The sequence below is a fragment of the Mastomys coucha genome, unplaced genomic scaffold (assembly GCF_008632895.1).
Source record: "Mastomys coucha isolate ucsf_1 unplaced genomic scaffold, UCSF_Mcou_1 pScaffold22, whole genome shotgun sequence".
In the NCBI taxonomy this organism is placed as follows: Eukaryota; Metazoa; Chordata; class Mammalia; order Rodentia; family Muridae; genus Mastomys; species Mastomys coucha.
In genome coordinates this window covers 201,630,150-201,647,172 of record NW_022196905.1, presented here as the reverse complement: position 1 = coordinate 201,647,172, position 17,023 = coordinate 201,630,150, and the positions used below count along the sequence as shown (strand labels likewise).

Below are 17,023 nucleotides of genomic sequence, written 5' to 3'. Positions count from 1 at the left end.
TGTATTAGGTTTCCACTCAAGCCCTGAAATCCCTTAGTTTTACTGTCCATCCTCATATTCCCTCACTCATCTTCCTGTCCCCATTTGATCCTCCCATTCTGTCACCCCTCCTGCCTCCATCCATTTATAACTATCTGTTCTATTTTCCCTTCCTACAGAGATTAATTTCTCCTCCCTAGTCCCTTACTCTGTATCTAACTTTTGTAATTATATGGATTACAGCTGGCTTATGGAAGACTTAACAGCTAACATCTACATATAAGTGAATACATATTTCATTTGTCTTTCTGGGTTTGGGTTACCTCATTCAGGATGATGTTTTTTTATCTAGACCTATCAATTTACCTTTGAATTGCATGTTTTCATGTGTTTTAACAGCTGAGTAAAAAGCGATTGTGAGAATGTACCACATTTTCTTTATTTATTTTCCTATTGACAGATATCTAGGCTGTTTCTAATTTCTAGCTATTATGAATAGATAGACAGTGAACATGGGTGAACATATGTCCCTGTGGTAGGATCTAATATTCTTTGAATGTATGTCTAGGAGAGAAATGACAGTACCTTGAAATAGATCAGTCCATCTGTGTGTGGAACTACCACAATGATTTTCAAAGTAGCTGTAGAAGACTTCGCTTTTATCAGCAATGGATGAGAATTGCCCTTACTTCACATTCATGTCAGTATGAACTGTCACCAATTTAATAATGATCTTAGCCATGCTGATTTGTGTAATATAAAGTTTCAAAATACTTTTCATTTGTGTTCCCCTGATAAGTAACGACCCTGAAAATAACTTTAAATGTTTCTCAGCTATTGATTTTCCTCTTTTGAAAATTCTCTACTTAGATCTGTATTCCCATTTTAATTGAATTATTTTCTTGATGTCAAGCCTTTTGGATTCTTTATAAATGTTGACAATAATCTTTCTCCATTCTGTAGGCTACTACTTTGTCCAAATGGTAGTGTCTTTTGCTATGCAGAATCTTTGCTTTTATTAATTGATATTCCTCATTCCTATATGGAGTTCTATTCCCTTTTGAGTTTCTTAATTTCTTTTTAACTTAGAATTTTGTGACTAGACTTCTACATGTTTTAGGATCTTCCACATAGCTTCCCTGTTTGATTCTATTCACTGTAATTAGAAAGCCATGGTGGCTCTGACTTCAATCATTTGACATCTGAGACTTTTTCTCCTGTGAGGAACAGCTCAATAAACTCAGCACATTCATTTATAAAGCATGAACTTTCTTTCATTGTTGATCTACTGTTATCTATATAATCCAAATTGGCCTGAAATGCATGATCCTCCAGCTTCATCATCACACATGCTATAAATATAGATAAGCTACCATGACCAGCTTCAAATTAATTTTAGATATTCCTATATCAGATACAAAATTACAAAATTTCTTTTTTGTTTTTTAGAATTTTGTTTTGTTTTGTTTTGTTTTGTTTTGGAGACAGAGTTTCTCTGTGTAGCTTTGGCTGTCCTGGAACTCACTCTGTAGACCAGGCTGACCTCGAACTCAAAAATCTGCCTTGCCTCTGCCTCCCAAGTGCTGGGATTAAAGGTATGTGCCACCACTGCCCAGCACAAAATTTCATTTTGCATGTTTTTATATTTTTTTCAACACCTGGAGGATATACTTTGAAGGTTAGTTAGGCTGCTCTACTTCAGATAAACTTTGCTCACTAAAGTTATCTATACTCTCTTTGGTTTCTGTCTACTTCTAAATTTAAATTTTAAATTACATTTGCATTTTTGAAAATGTATTAACGTGTACTTTTATAATAACATCAATAATTATATATTATACTCACTCAGATTTCTGATTTGTAAATTATTGTTACCAATAAAAAATTAGGCTTCACCTTAGTCATCAGAGAAATGCAAATCAAAGCAACCCTAAGATTCCACCTCACACTAGTCAGAATGGCTAAGATAAAAAACTCAGGTGACTGAAGGATTTGCAGCCCCTTTGGTTGAACAACAATATAAACTAACCATGACCCTCAAAGAGTACATATGGTGGGACTCATGGCTCCAGCTGCATATGTAGCAGAGGATGGCCTAGTCAGTCTTCAGTGGGAGGAGAGGCCCTTGGTCCTGTGACAGTTCTATGCCCCAGTGTAAGGGAATGCCAGATCCAGGAAACAGGAGAGGGTGGGTTGGTAAGCAGGAGGAGGAGAGGAGGGAACAGGGTTTTTGCTCTTTTTCAGAGGGGAAACTGGGAAAAGAGATATCATTGGAAATGTAAATAAGGAAAATATCTAATAAAAATAGATGAGGAAATATTTTATTGGGAAAAAAACTCAGGTGAAAGCAGATGCTGGCGAGGATGTGGAGAAAGAGGAACACTCCTCCATTGCTGGTGGAATTGCAAACTGGTACAATCACTCTGGAAATCAGTCTGGTGGTTCTTCAGAAAATTTGGCATAGTATTACCTGAGGACCCAACTATACCACTCTTGGGCATATACCCAAAAGATGCTCTACCATATAACAAGGACACACGCTCCACTATGTTCATAGCAGCCTTATTTATAATAGCCAGAAGCTAGAAACAACTTAAATGTTCCTCAACAGAGAAATGGATACAGAAAACAAGGTACATTTATGCAATCTGTGGGTACAACTCACAGACCATGTGAAACTCAAGAAGAAAGATCACTACACTAAAGTGTGGATACTCCAGTCCTACTCAGAAGGGGAAAGAAAATAATCTCAGGAAGTAGAGGGAGAGGAGTCTGAGAGGGAAAAAGCAGGGGGAAGGCAAAAAGGGGGACCAGTACAGATAGAGAGGAGATGGGGGAGAAATACAGAGGGTCAGGAATTTGATAGGAGGTGTGTAGCAGTGGGGGATGGGGAACTGAGGCAAGCCACTATAAAGTCCCAGATGCCAAGGACCCAAGAGGTTCCCAGGACCCAACAGGGAGGACATCAGCCGAAATACCCAACAAATGGAAGAGAGAACCTGTAGAGACCATATCAAGTGGATAGGCTCAGCCTCTGGTAGAGATGGGGCCACCTGCCCACCTCAAAAATATTAATCTAGACTTCCTCCTGTCAAAATGAAATGCAGGAGTAAAGAGTGGAGCAGAAACTGAAAGAAAGGCCATCCAGAAACTGCCGCACCTAGGGTTCCATCCCATCTGCAGACACCAAACCCAGACACTATTGATGATGCCAAGAAGCGCTTTCTGAGAGGAGCCTGATATAGCTGTCCCCTGAGAGGATCTTCTAGAACCTGACCAATACAGATATGGATGTGCACAGCCAAACATCAGACTGAGAGGAGGGACCCCAATGGAGAAGTTAGGGCAAAGATTGAAGGAGCTGAAGGGGTTTGCAGCCACATAGGAAGAACAACAGTATCAACCAACCAGACCTCACAGAGCTCTCAGGGACTAAACCACCAACCAAAGAGTACACATAGCTCCAGCTGGATATATAGTAGAGGATTGCCTTATCTGGCATCAATGGGAGGGTATCCCCTTGGTCCTGTGGAGCCCTGATGCCTCAGTGTAGGGGAATGCTAGAGCACTGAAGCAGGAGTGGGTGTGCAGGTGGGTGTGCACCCTCATAGAGATGGGGAGGGAGAAAGGATAGGGGGTTGTGGAGCAGAAACTGGTAAGGAGGATAACATTTGAAATGTAAATAAATAAAATAACCAATAAGAAATTAAATTAAGTTTTAAAAAAAGAACTACTTCTAAAAAATTAGCTTCAAATATTTTATGCCAGGATTCTATTCCTTTTAGAAGAACACCCGTGGGCTCATGGAATGGCTCAGTGGAAAAGAGTGCCTGCCACGCAAGCCTAGCAACTGGAGTTCTATCATCTGAACCTAATAAATGTGTAAAGATAGAACCAATTGCATGAAGCTATACGAACTTGTGTACTCACACCAGGACAAGCACACACCTCCCATGTCATACATACACACACATTAATAATAAAACTAACAGGTAAAAATTAAAACAACAGTAGTATACATGCTAAATGAATAATGCTCTCCCACATGTAGCTAATTAATATGTATTTAAAGTACTTTCCTACTTATGTCTATAATTTAACCTGAGTAGCTCCTAACACTATTTTTAAATGGTCTGATTTTGCTAACCATTTCTTTTTAACTTTAGTGTCTTGCATTCGCTCTACTTGCCCACTGAATATTTATTTGAAAAATGAATCCTGATGTTCTGGGCAAAACTCAAAAGGAGGTAAACCATCCCTGTTACTTTTTTTGCTATTATTATTTGATAGCTTGTAGTGTATAAAACATGACAGGGTAATGCCAGTGCTTTACTTTTGGCTATCCTACAGAACTTGACAGAGTCATAAAATATGAATAGAATCAGCTGAGATTCATCTGGAAGCTTCATCTGCAATGCCTAGCCTTCATAATGCTGGAAGGTTTTATGTGGGTCTCTATAAGAAGTAATCTCACCTACCAGTGAATCCACCAAGCTAAAATAATGATTGTTCTGACAAGATATGCCCACTGGTATACAATAGAGGAATTAGTACTATAGGAGTAGCCAACCACCTTCCAGTTGTCTCTAAGGCCCTTCATAAAATAAGACCTATAACTGCTACTGTTAAGGTGGCCAAGAAGCTGTGACTATCTGAGTCATAGGCCCTAGAAGAGAACTTATTACCATTATTCTGCCAAATAGACATAGAATTAAAATAATTACTAATAATTTGTGTCTATACCCATAAATCAGTTCTCTCTGCCCTCATTAGAGAAGCCTCTTCTTTAAGTAAGTGCAAATTTTTATAGAAATTCCTACCTTGTCAAGATACAGTGAACTAGTAACTGTGGACCACAAATCCCTCAATGAGAAAACCATAATATGTGCAATAGCACTACTTAGGGTTCATAAGTCTTCACAGAGAGGGGCAGAAATAGTTTTAAAACCGGAGATGGATGAAGAAAATGTGGTACATTATACAATGGAGTATTACTTGGTTTGTAAAAACAATGACATCATGAGATTTACAGACAAATGGATGGAACTAGAAAAATCATCCTAAGGGAGGTAACTCACACCCAGAAATACAAACTTGGTATGTACTCACTTATAAGTGGATATATACTGTGGATTAGCTGTACTGTCCATAGACATAGAGAGGCTAAGTAATAAGGAGGGCTTAAGGGGAAGTACAAGGATCTTCATAGGAAGAGGAAATTTAATCTATTTCATAGGGAAGACTGTGGGTTGATGGTGGTAAGAACAGGAGGAATCAAGTCTGGGAGAAAAGGAGAATACTGGGAGAAACAAATGGAATTGGGGTCATTTCTGGGGTGAGGTGGAAACCTAGTACAATGGAAAGTCTAGGAGCTCTACAGGAATGACCCTAGAAAAGACTCTGGTAATGGCATTCATGAAGCCTGAACCAGCCACCTTCTGTAACCAGGCAAAGCCTCAAGTGGAGGGATTGGGACACCAACCCAGCCAGAAAACGTTGTACCTACAGTTTGTCCTGCATGCAAAGTGTTTGGGACTGGAGCCTAGCAGAATTATCATCAAACAGACCAGAGATACTTCATTCAGCACCTGATGGGAGCACACGGAGAGTCCCACAGCCAAACATTGGGAAGAGATGGGATATCCTATGAAGGAGTGGGAGGAAGGATCAGAGGAATCAGAGGGGTCAGGAACCTAATGAGAATGTGGCCCACAGAATTAACTGACCTGGACTTATTGAGGCAAGTAGAGATCATGGATCCTTAGGGATTTGACCTCAGTCTTCTGCATATATGCTATGGCTGAGTAGCTTGGAGTTATAGGAAATCTAACAGAGGAAGGGAGGATTCTTTTGTCTACTTGTGAGACCCTTTCCTCCTACGGTTTGTCTCATCTAGCCTTGATATTATAGTATGTGGACAGTCTCGTTGAAGCTTGTGAGGCTTTTGGTTGATGTCCCTGGGAGGCCTGCTCTTTTCTGGGAGCAGGGAACAAAGAGCTGTGAATCTGGTGGAGAGAAGAAGCTGAGAGGAAGAGAAAATAGTGAAAATGGATGGAGGGGTAACTCCATTTAAGAATAAAGAAGAAAATGGTACACACCTTCAAAGAAATAATGTTTTCCAGACTTAGCAAGACATTTGCACTGATGCAACAATTGCAAGTGCATGCACAAATTCTGCATAAGCTCAAGCCAAACTAAATTCCAGCATGGTGGTTGGTGGTGTCAGTAAATCCCACCACTAGATGAGGAGCGATTGGTATTTGATAGCTTCTGGGAAGAGAGTCAAGTAGGTTAACCATAGTCCATGGGCAAGATTTACACCCAAGAGTAACTGAGTAACAGAAACTGGACTTTACAAATGAAAAAGTCAGAGGAGGAGGAGGAAGAGGCAGCAGTATAGCAAAGTTGTGTGAGAAAGGAATTGAGAGTTGGGTGCGTTGGAATGTGTGGGTGGATCTGGGAGGAGTAGGAGGAAAGGAAGTAAATATGATCAAAAATCATTATGTGAAATTGTCACAGGATTAATAAAACAAAGGCATATGGAGAGAAATCTGCTGCAGGTTTAGTGCTCATCTTCTTCAAGTATGTTCACTTAAGGCTACTTGTTATATCAAAGCTAAAAGAGGAACGTCATAAACTTTACCCATGTGTAATAGTCTATGAGTTCCTCACTAAGAATATTCATAAATAAGGAGGAAAATGACAATTATAAAAGAGTAAAATGAAGAAAAATCATATTAGACATGACCATTTTAATTCTGATACTAACAGCTTCTATCTCCCAGAAAAAGAAATTCTGGGTCTGAAGTTTTGTGTTTAAGCAACTTCATAACAAACAGAAGGCTTGGGAGTTACCTCAGAAGAAACATATCTGCAGTGTTGGCAACACAGTTAGCTTGCCAAGCATAATCTATTGAAGGAAAATAAGTTGTTGGGATATTAACAGTATTGTTTTTCTTTAGCTGAATGTGTATTTTTTTTTAAAAAAAATTAGAAGAGTTTGAAACCCTTCAAATTTTAAAGTTTGTCTTCATTAGCAAACATTTATCACAAACATTGAAATATTTTCTCTTCACTTGTAGGGAATTCACATCCTGGCAATAACTTCATTTGCCAGTTTTGCACTAAATTAAAAAAGGAAAGCTGATTCTTTAACATCTAAAATGTGTGTTCAAGCACCTAATCTGTGGTAATGTTATAAAAAGAAACTTCAGTGTGAGTTACTGCATTCAAAGTGAAGAGAGAAAGATTGGTAGCAGGAGCTGAAACTCTTTACAAGCCAAATGTCTCTGAGCTTACCTTATCTCTGTGTAAGTGGTGTATCAATCCATACAGCAGGTAGGAAAAAGGAAGTAATAAGCTTTCAATGAGGTAATAATCTCATGATATAGGTACACAGTTTCTGATGCACAGTACCTATGGAAAAGTTGCTTACCTAAGAAAAAGTCATCCAAAAACCCAAGCTAAAATGGTTGTTAGTGGCACACAAAAAATAAAGATTCCTTTTTGGCTTTCTGAGTGGCACCATGCAGTCAGCAAGAGCAAGTGCTTGACGAAAGGCCAAGAAGTGGTTGACCCATTTTCTAAGAATGACTGGTATGACATGAAAGCTCTGCCTATGTTCAATATTAGAAACATTGGAAAAAGCATTAGTCACAAGGACTCAAGGAACCAAAATTGCATCTGATGTCTTCAAGGGTCATGTTTTTTAAGTGAGCCTTGCCAATCTATAGAATGACAAAGTTACATTTAGAAAATTCAAGCCAATTACTGAAGACATTGAGGGTAAAAAACTGACTAACTTCTATGACCTAGATCTTACTCGGGACAAAATGTCTTCTATGGTCAAAAAATGGCAGACTATAATTGAAGCTCATTTTGATGTCAAGACGACCGATGGGTCTGATTTATCTGTGTTGGTTTCACTAAAAAATGCAGCAATCAGATACACAAGACATCTTTTGAGCAGCAGTAGTAGGTCTACCATATCTGGAAGAAGATGATGGAAATCATGACTCAAGAAGTGCAGACAAATGACTTGAAGAAAGTAATTAATAAACTGATTCCAGACAGCATTGGGAAAGACATAGAAAGGATTGCCTGTCCATTTATCCTCTGCATGACATCTTTATTAGAAAAGGAAAAATACTAAAGAAACACAAGTTTGAATTGGGAAACTCACGGAACTCTAGAGTGAAGATGGTAGTTGTGGGAAAACAACTGGTGACAAGACAAGGGCTAAAATTGAATGAGCCAATGGATATGAACCACAAGTCCAAGAACCTGTTTAAAATCCAGATTTTTAACAGTGACAAATAAAAGTCCTATTTGTAAAAATAATTAAATAAATAAAGATGAATGCTGAAATCAACTTTGCTTAGAAATTTTGAAAAATTAAAGCCAGGACCTGCATATATGAGTGGGAAATATAGACAAAGGGTTTCAGGTAGGCATAGGACTGGGAATCTACAAGCACGTGCATGAATTGGAGCTGTATCTGACAGACAAGTATAAGAGCATCCTTGTGAAATTTAGAAGCCTTCATTTTATAGAATCAGAGTAAAATACCAAAGATGAGGAAGCATCCTCTCCTAAAAAAGAAATAAGAACGCATTTCCTTTAGTAGAAAATTTAAAGAATTTTTCTAATTACATCAAATAATATTTGTATGTGTGCAAATCTTTCATCAATTATTGTTTCATTTTAAGTAAATTTGTAGATGAAAAACTAAGTATATAACATGTAACAGCAGTTGCATACAGATACTTGATAATTTATTTCCTTTCGCATATGAAAGTAACTTATGTGTGTTATTAGGTGAAATTGTTTTTCTTAATTTTCATTAAAATAAAAAATTGTGACAAATGTAATTTATTACACACATTGCTGGAAGCTTGCCTTTTAAATCCATAATCATAAAAAAAAATTCTTAGATTCATTTTATCCCAAAAATAATTACTCTAAACTTAGAAAAACAAAATCGTTTAGGTTTAAAGACATCCTGAACATAAACCTAAAATCAAACAAGTACATCACTTTGCTTCCAAATCAACTTGAATAAAGACTTACTAACTTTTATTGGTAGAGAAACTTACAAAGAAGCATTTGGTCTAATTTTTTTTTTTAAGATTCATTTAGCTTATGTTTGTTGGCTACCCTGTTGCTCTTTTCAGATGTACCATTAGAGGGTCTCAGACCCAATTCAGATGTTTGTCAGCCCCTATGTCATTGCTGAGAATTGAACTAAGGACCCCAGGAGAAGAGTCAGTGTTGAGCTATCTCTCCATCCTTGATATAATTTTTTTTTTTTTTTTTTTGGTTTTTTGAGACAGGGTTTCTCTGTGTAGCCCTGGCTGTCCTGGAACTCACTCTGTAGACCAGGCTGGCCTTGAACTCAGAAATCCGCCTGCCTCTGCCTCCCAAATGCTGGGATTAAAGGCGTGCACCACCACTGCCTGGTGATATAATTTTTTTTAAATAACATTTCCTGTGATATTTCTATCTGTACTATTATACCCACTGTATTGTTGGGGGTTCCCTAAGAAACAACCACTAGGAGATTAGGTTCTAAAATAGACATAACACAATCTCAGTGTGGGTCTAAAGGCCTGAGACCCAGGAAGTCTAACAGCATAAATTCCATTCCGGAAACCAACAAGTTCAGGCTCACCCAGCCAGTGCCCTTTATGAGAGTCTGAAGCCAGAGAAACCAACAGTAGGACATTTGGACATTTCATATGATCAAACAGCAAGAGGTCCCCCTTCCTCAGTTTTACACCAAGCAGATGGGAATGAAAATAAGGTCAACGACTATGGAAAGCAATATGGAGTTTCCTCCAGAAGACCAAGTAGACCTACTCAGGCAGACAGTCTACTTCAAGATACTTCCTGAAAAACTAGAGGTCACATGCCACAAGGATTCTGGTACAACAGCATGTATTTTAGCATTAGTCACAGTAGCAAAGTGACAGAATGAACACATGCCTGACAACAGAGGAGTAAAGAAAATGTGGTTTATGTACACATCGAAATCTTATTAAGCTAACAAGATCAGTAAAATTATGCCATTTATAAGAAAAGTAGATATAAATGGACAGTGCTGTGTTAGGTAAAGCAAGACCCAGAGGGAAAAATATCATGTTTTCCTCTCAGTTCTGGATGCTACACTAGATACATAAAACCAATACATGTATATATGACAGGAAAGTAGAAGCAAAATTATCTAGAAGAAGGGAGGGGACTGATGAGGCCATTGTTGGAAGACTGTGGGAGTCTGGGAATGAGGAAGGGCATATGGTCAAAGTGTATCACATGTTTGTATAAAAGTGCCCAAATGATGCTATTTGCAATGAATGTACACCTTTTTTAAAAGGAGACTGGAAAATGCCCTCAATTCAATACTTCCATGATTAGAGAAGACATTCATAGTAAAAAAAAAAAAAAGGCATCTACATTTCTCAATCTTTCAATTAAATGTTGCTCTCATCCAGAGTACTCTCAGGGACACACCAAAAAAGTATTTGTGCTTGCCTCAGCACTCCATGGAGCAATAGATTTAAGTTACAAAAGGGACCTGGGTGGGAAAGGGGACAGGGAGTGGAAGAAGGGAACATGGTCAGGTATTGGATGGAGGGCTTGGATTGAAGGCCTGAGGGCCAGCAGAACGAATGGAAACAAGCAATCTTGGGAGGTCAGAGGTGGTAGCCCTCCAGAATGTACCAGAGACTTAGGGGGTGGGAGACTCTCAGGACTCAAAGTGAGGGACCTTAGATGAAAAGTCCTACAATGGGGAGAGGGAACTTGTAGAGCCCATCTCCAGCCGAAAGACAGGGCATCAAGTGAGGGGTAAGGTTGCCATCCCACTGTCAAAAATTCTGACCCATAATTGTTCCTGTCTTAAAGAACTGCACAGACAAAAATGGAGAAGAGCCTGAGGAAAAAGAGGTCCAGCGACAGGCGCAAAGTGGGATCCAGCTCAAGCAAAGGTCCCAAGGCCTGATACTATTACTGAGGCTATGGTATGCTCACAAAAGGGTGCCTATCATGACTGCCTTCTGAAAGAGCCAACAAGCTGCTGAGTCAGGTGCAGATATTTATACTCAATCAATGGACAGAAGCTGCTGAGCCCTGTGGTTGAATTAGGGAAATTCTGGAAGAAGCTGAGGAGATGGGCAACACTGTAGGAGGACCAGCAGTCTCAATTAACCTGAACACCCAAGATCTCTCAGACACTGGATCACCAACCAGGAAGCATACATCCCAGCTGATATGAGGCCCCCAACACATATACAGCATAGGACTGCCTGGTCTGCCCTCAGTGAGAGAAGATGCAGACCCTCAAGAGACAGGAGGCCCCAGAGAGTGGGAAGGTCTGGTGGGTTAAGGAGTTGGGGGCTGGGGATGAAAAAGGGGAGGAGGTATGGGAAGTGGAACAGTCAGAGAGTGGACTGATAGGGGGATAAAATCTGAACTGTAAAAAAAGGTTAAATAACATTTTTTAAAAAGTAATTATCAAATTTATCTGATCAAAAATTTTATAACACAATTCATATTTTTACTGGTAAACTTTGTTGTCTTAAACTATTCCATTAATTCTATTTAATTGATTTGGAAAAATATTAAATGTATTAATGTTGAGGATATTCAATGAATAAAATCCAAAATGCATGACTAGAATTATGAACATACACAAAGCCAGTCTATGATAAACCTCTGAGAATGTCTAAAATTGTTTTGAACAATCTGGCAAGTATGATTCACTGTGGTAAGTCTCTCAATTCTTCTAAATTCATTTATGCATCTCCACACACTTACTATCTGTATATGTATGAATACAATTGCCATTGCACATGTGCATGCACACCTGTACACACACACATGCACACGTGTACACACACACACATGCACACACACACAAAACTGATGTACATATCGCTTTAGCTAATTTGGCTCTATTGTTCTCAAGTTCCTTTTTGCAAGTGGTTCAAGGTTAGAATTTCTCAAGTGAAATATTGGGAATGCCAAACCGGAGTAGCAGACATTTTTATGGGACCTTCAGAACTCTAGAACCAGGACATCAATCATATCAACACTGTTGATGGGTTGTGTTTCAGTATGGGCACAGATTGTCTCATATCCGCTAGCCCAACCTCTATTGAATGATGTCATCTGAAGTTTCTGATAGGTGCAGTATGATGGCAAAGGGAACATGCTAAGCCTGAAGCTCAATCCTGACAGAAAAGATGGAGACAGCGTGTGATACAGGCTCAGGCTTGTCCATGTGGGTATCATTTGTCCTGGGGGTTCTTTTGTTTGCTTTAATCCCAGTGCAGGACAGCTTCTGCCATGTCTCCTTCTCTGGAGGCTTACCTAGGACAAGGATTAACATTAGACTCAGAGAAAGCCTCCTAAGACCCACCATAGCAATTTCACAGCTGCACAGTGTCTGATTATTATTGTAATGAAGTCTTCACTTCCTGATGTTCATAATCACAGACTGAAACTTGATATACTAAGATGCCAGGCATCACCATAACAACAGCCAAAGCCTGGCCTCAGATGATGCACTACAAAGAAAACTCATCATATATTCCTGGCCAAAAGAAAAAGAAAAGTCTAACTTTGTAAAAGCCAAAGTAACCCTCAGACAAACATATATTAAAATATTCATGAATTAATTGGCCCATGTTACAAAAATGTCAAGGTCATACAGCACAAGAATCTTAAGAAGGTTTTCAAGTTAGACGAGAATTAAAAACACTACAGCAGAAAGCAATTCAGGCTCCCTGATTAGATCCTAAGGAAAGAACAAAAATAGACATAAATGCCATTAATGGAACTCCGGGCAAGACTAAGCACGGCGTGAGCATCAGGCAAGCACATGCTGTGTTGCATTTCATCGTTCACAGCACTGCACCAAGAGTCACGAAGTACGTCTTTGTCCTTAGGTAATACCGAAAGAATATATATAGATAAAAGCACATACTTATGCTGAATTTCTGTGCATTCAAATGTCACAGAACGCAAGTGTATGCACATAGGACAGTATGCTTGCAGAAATTTTTTAAGATATGAGAAAAAAGGACAAGGAAAGAGACCACAAGCGAGGATACAAATTGAAATAAAGTTGGTAAATGATGTAAGCAAACATTGAATGGATATTTTTTCATTTGTTTTCTCCATATAATTTTTCTGTAACTTTGAAATTATATGAAATAATTTTCCCACCAAAAATTAAGTGACAACCTGACATTTCCAAGACTTTCAGCTATGTGCATTATAAACTTCTGAGGATGGATCAGGAAACTAACTTTCTCTGAACAGTTAAGGCATGGTGATCGCAATCGTGTGCATTCTTGAAAGTTATTTCATGGAGAACTTTCATAGTTACTCTAAAACCAAGCATTCAGGCTTAAAACTCAGTGTCTAATATATATAGATTTTTGAACCTAATACCTTAAATTGATAAGAGAACCATCCCTATGTTACAAAAGTAAATTATGAAATCAAAACATCATGCTACAAGAATGTTAAATTCTAATTCACAACATACAAGAATTACAATTTTTCATATTCAAAATGATCCTTCTATAATAATTTAAAAGACATCAATAGATATTATAGTGTAATTATCTGAATTACTTTGAAATATAAGGTGAACTGTTGAAATTGCTGATTAAATAATGCATCATTCAGAGACAAGAATTTTTGATAAATATAGAAAATAACTGTAGCAGTACACTTTAGGAAAACCTACCATATTCATTGCCAGAATTTTATTCAAGACAAGTATTGGGATTATTTATAATAAATACAAAGAATGATGGGAAATTACTCCTATGCTGTGTATTTATATTTTTCTTATCATACCAGCTTCATGATATACTTAATATTTATTGCCATATTATGGCTAGCACTTTGAATGAGTAATATCCCCCAGAAGTGCATGTATTTAAATGGGTCCTAAACTAGTTTGTTTGTTTGGAAAGTTATATGATCTTTAGAAGGTGGAGGCTACCTGAAGAGCAGTGCAGGGCATTCCTGTCTTATAGCCTGAATCCACCTCCCATCCACTGTACTTCCTGAGTGTGGATACAGTATGACCATCTATTACCCTGACCTCATGACTTTTTTGTCCATGAGTAGGTTTCCTTGCAATGATGGAATGATCTCTTTGAACTAAATAAATAAGACATAATATACCCTTAATTGTGTCTTGCCAGATAGTTGGTTATAGCAACAATAAAAGCAAATAATGTAATGACTTTTAGTAGAATTCTAAAATAGTTGCAACTCCATGGGAAGAACAACAATAGCAACCAACCAGACTCCCCAGAACTCCCAGGGACTAAGCCATCAACAAAGGAATACACATGGCTCCAGCTACATATGTAACAGAGGATAGCCTTGTCATGCACAAATGGAAGGAGAGGTCCTTGGTCCTATGAAGGCTCGAAAGATGTCCCAGTGTAGGGAAACTGAGGGCAGGGAGGTGGGAGTGGGTTGGTGGGTGGAGGAATATCCTCATAGAAGCAGGGGAAGGGAGGATGTGATAGGGTATTTCCAGGAGGGAGGTAAACCAGGAAAAGGGATAACATTTGAAATGTAAATAAAGAAAATATCCAATTAAAAATATAAAATAGTTGTTAAAATGTGTGTGTGTGTGTGTGTGTGTGTGTGTGTGTGTGTGTGTGTGTGTGTGTTTTACTAGGGCCAGTAAAACAGTTCACTGGGTAATGATGCTTGTCAGCAAGCCAAAGGACAGAGAGGAGGAATCTGCCACAGGCCAGATTTGCGTGGCCAGGAGAAACATCAATTAACAAGGAGCTTTATAGCAGGGGAATAACTTAAAATCGCCCTAGATCTGCCCAATCTAGGCATTTGGTTTATAAATAAAATATCTGGCTTGCATGTCTTTTATACAAGCTTATTACAACATTACTTCCGCCGGGCAGTGGTGGTGCACGCCTTTAATCCCTGGCTTGGGAGGCAGAGGCAGGTGGATTTCTGAGTTCAAGGCCAGCCTGATCTACACAGAGTGAATTCCAGGACAGCCAGAGCTATACAGAGAAACCTTATCTTGAAAAAAAAAAAAAAAAAGAAAAAGAAAATTAATTCCAAATTAATCCCAACAAGAGGAAGTGACACTATTAGGATGTGTGGCCTTAAAGTAAGTGTGGTCACCTCACCCTTGAGAGGTTTGAGGCTGCAGGGAGTAGCAAGGCCTGATGGGGTGTGGAGGCATGTAGGAGGACATTCTCTTGGGCAGGAGGAATGGGATGAGGAACTGGTGGAGGGAAGAACAGGAGGGGGATTATGACTGGACTGTAAAAAATGATTAAAGATAATAAAAGACTAAAGTAGGTGTGGTCTTGTTGGAGGAAGTATGTCACCGTGTAGGTGGGCTTTGAGGTCCTATGCTCTGGCTCCACCCAGGGAAGAAGAGACCTTCCTCCTATCTGCCCATGAGACAGTTTCTCCTGGTTGCCTTTAAATCAAGATGCAGAAGTCTCAGCTCCTTCTCCAGCACCATGTCTGCCTGCATGTTGCCATGCTTCCTGCCAGAGTACTAAACCTCTGAACTGTAAGCTAGCCCCAGTGAAACATTTGCCTTTATAAGGTTGCCTTGGTTCCATGATCTGTCCATTACTGAGAGGAGAGTACAGGGAGGGACCCATGGCTCCAGATACATATGTAGCAGAGGATAGCCTTGTCTGACATTGATGGGAGGGGAGGCCATTGATCCTGTGGAGGTTTGATGCCCCAGCATAGAGGGATGCTGGAGCAGTGGAGTGGGAGAGGGTGGTTGGTTGGTTGGGGGAGCACCCTTATAGAGGCAAAGGGGAGGGAAGAGAAGGAGGATGTGGGATATGAGTTTGTGGAGGGGTAACGTGAAAGGGGGATATCATTTAAGATGTAAACAAATGGAATGATTAATAATTTAAAAGAATTGCCTTGGTCACGGTGTCTCTTCATAGCAATGAAAACCCTAAGATAATATCCTTGTTGTAGATTGTATGCATGCAGCCTCAACACAATCAGGAGCTAAAGGCTTGTGTGACTGGCTTTGACCTTCTGCGCTATATGAATTAACTGTATTATCACCTTTTCATTTCTATCTTCATCCAGAGGAAGGATAAAGGTGGGTTAAATATTTCTAATTATCTACTGTGCTTTGTCACCATTGGAAGCCCCACGCACTATACATTATGCACATAAGAGAAGTAGCAGCTTCTTCTATTTACACATGCTTGAGACAGATAAAAGAGTGTATGCAAAAGCATGTTTTTACTGCTCACAGGGAATTGAAGTGCAACTTTACACAGTAATTTTGAATAAAGTAAAACATACACTTTTATTTGACACAATTAGGCTGGAAAAGAAAAACCTGGACATGCCTTTGGCATTTTTAATTCAATTAACAAAACTTTTCTTGGAAATATATACACAACACAGACTGTCTAAATCAAGCTAATTAGCCAACATCTGCAGTATTCCACACTCTTGGGTATTTGTTTTGATAACAGATAACATCTACTGTTGACAGACAGTATGACTCTGTGGATAAAGGCCCTAACTGCCAAACGTAAAGCCTGAGTTAGATTGTAAGGCCCCACATAATAGAAGAAACACCAGCAAGTTGTCCTCTGAACTCTACATGGGTGCCCCAATCTCTCTGTCTCTGTCTCTGACTCTGTCTCTGTCTCCCTATCTTTCTCTTTTTGTCTGTCTGTCTCCCTACCTTTCTGTCTCTGTCTCTCTGTGTCTCTGTCTCTGTCTTCTCTCTCTCTCTCTCTCTCTCTCTCTCTCTCTCTCTCTCTCTCTTCTCTCTCTCTCTCTCTCTCTCTCTCTCTCTCTCTCTCTCTCTCTCTCTCTCTCTCTCTCTCTCTCTCTCTAACACACACAGAGTAAATACAAGTTTGAAATTAAGAAATAAAGACAAAAACTCCCGAGCAATTTTTGGCTAAAATTTACTGATCGCAGGAAAGGCTGGCAAATCAATGAACTAGAGGCCAGCTTTATCTACATAGTCAGTGTCAGGCCA

The 17,023-nt window shown here is 39.1% G+C and overlaps 1 pseudogene; it reads left to right on the top strand.

The window, feature by feature from the left end:
* The first annotated feature begins 7,447 nt into the window (after nt 1-7,447).
* LOC116104814 lies at nt 7,448-8,270 on the top strand (annotated as a pseudogene).
* The last annotated feature ends 8,753 nt before the right edge of the window (nt 8,271-17,023 follow it).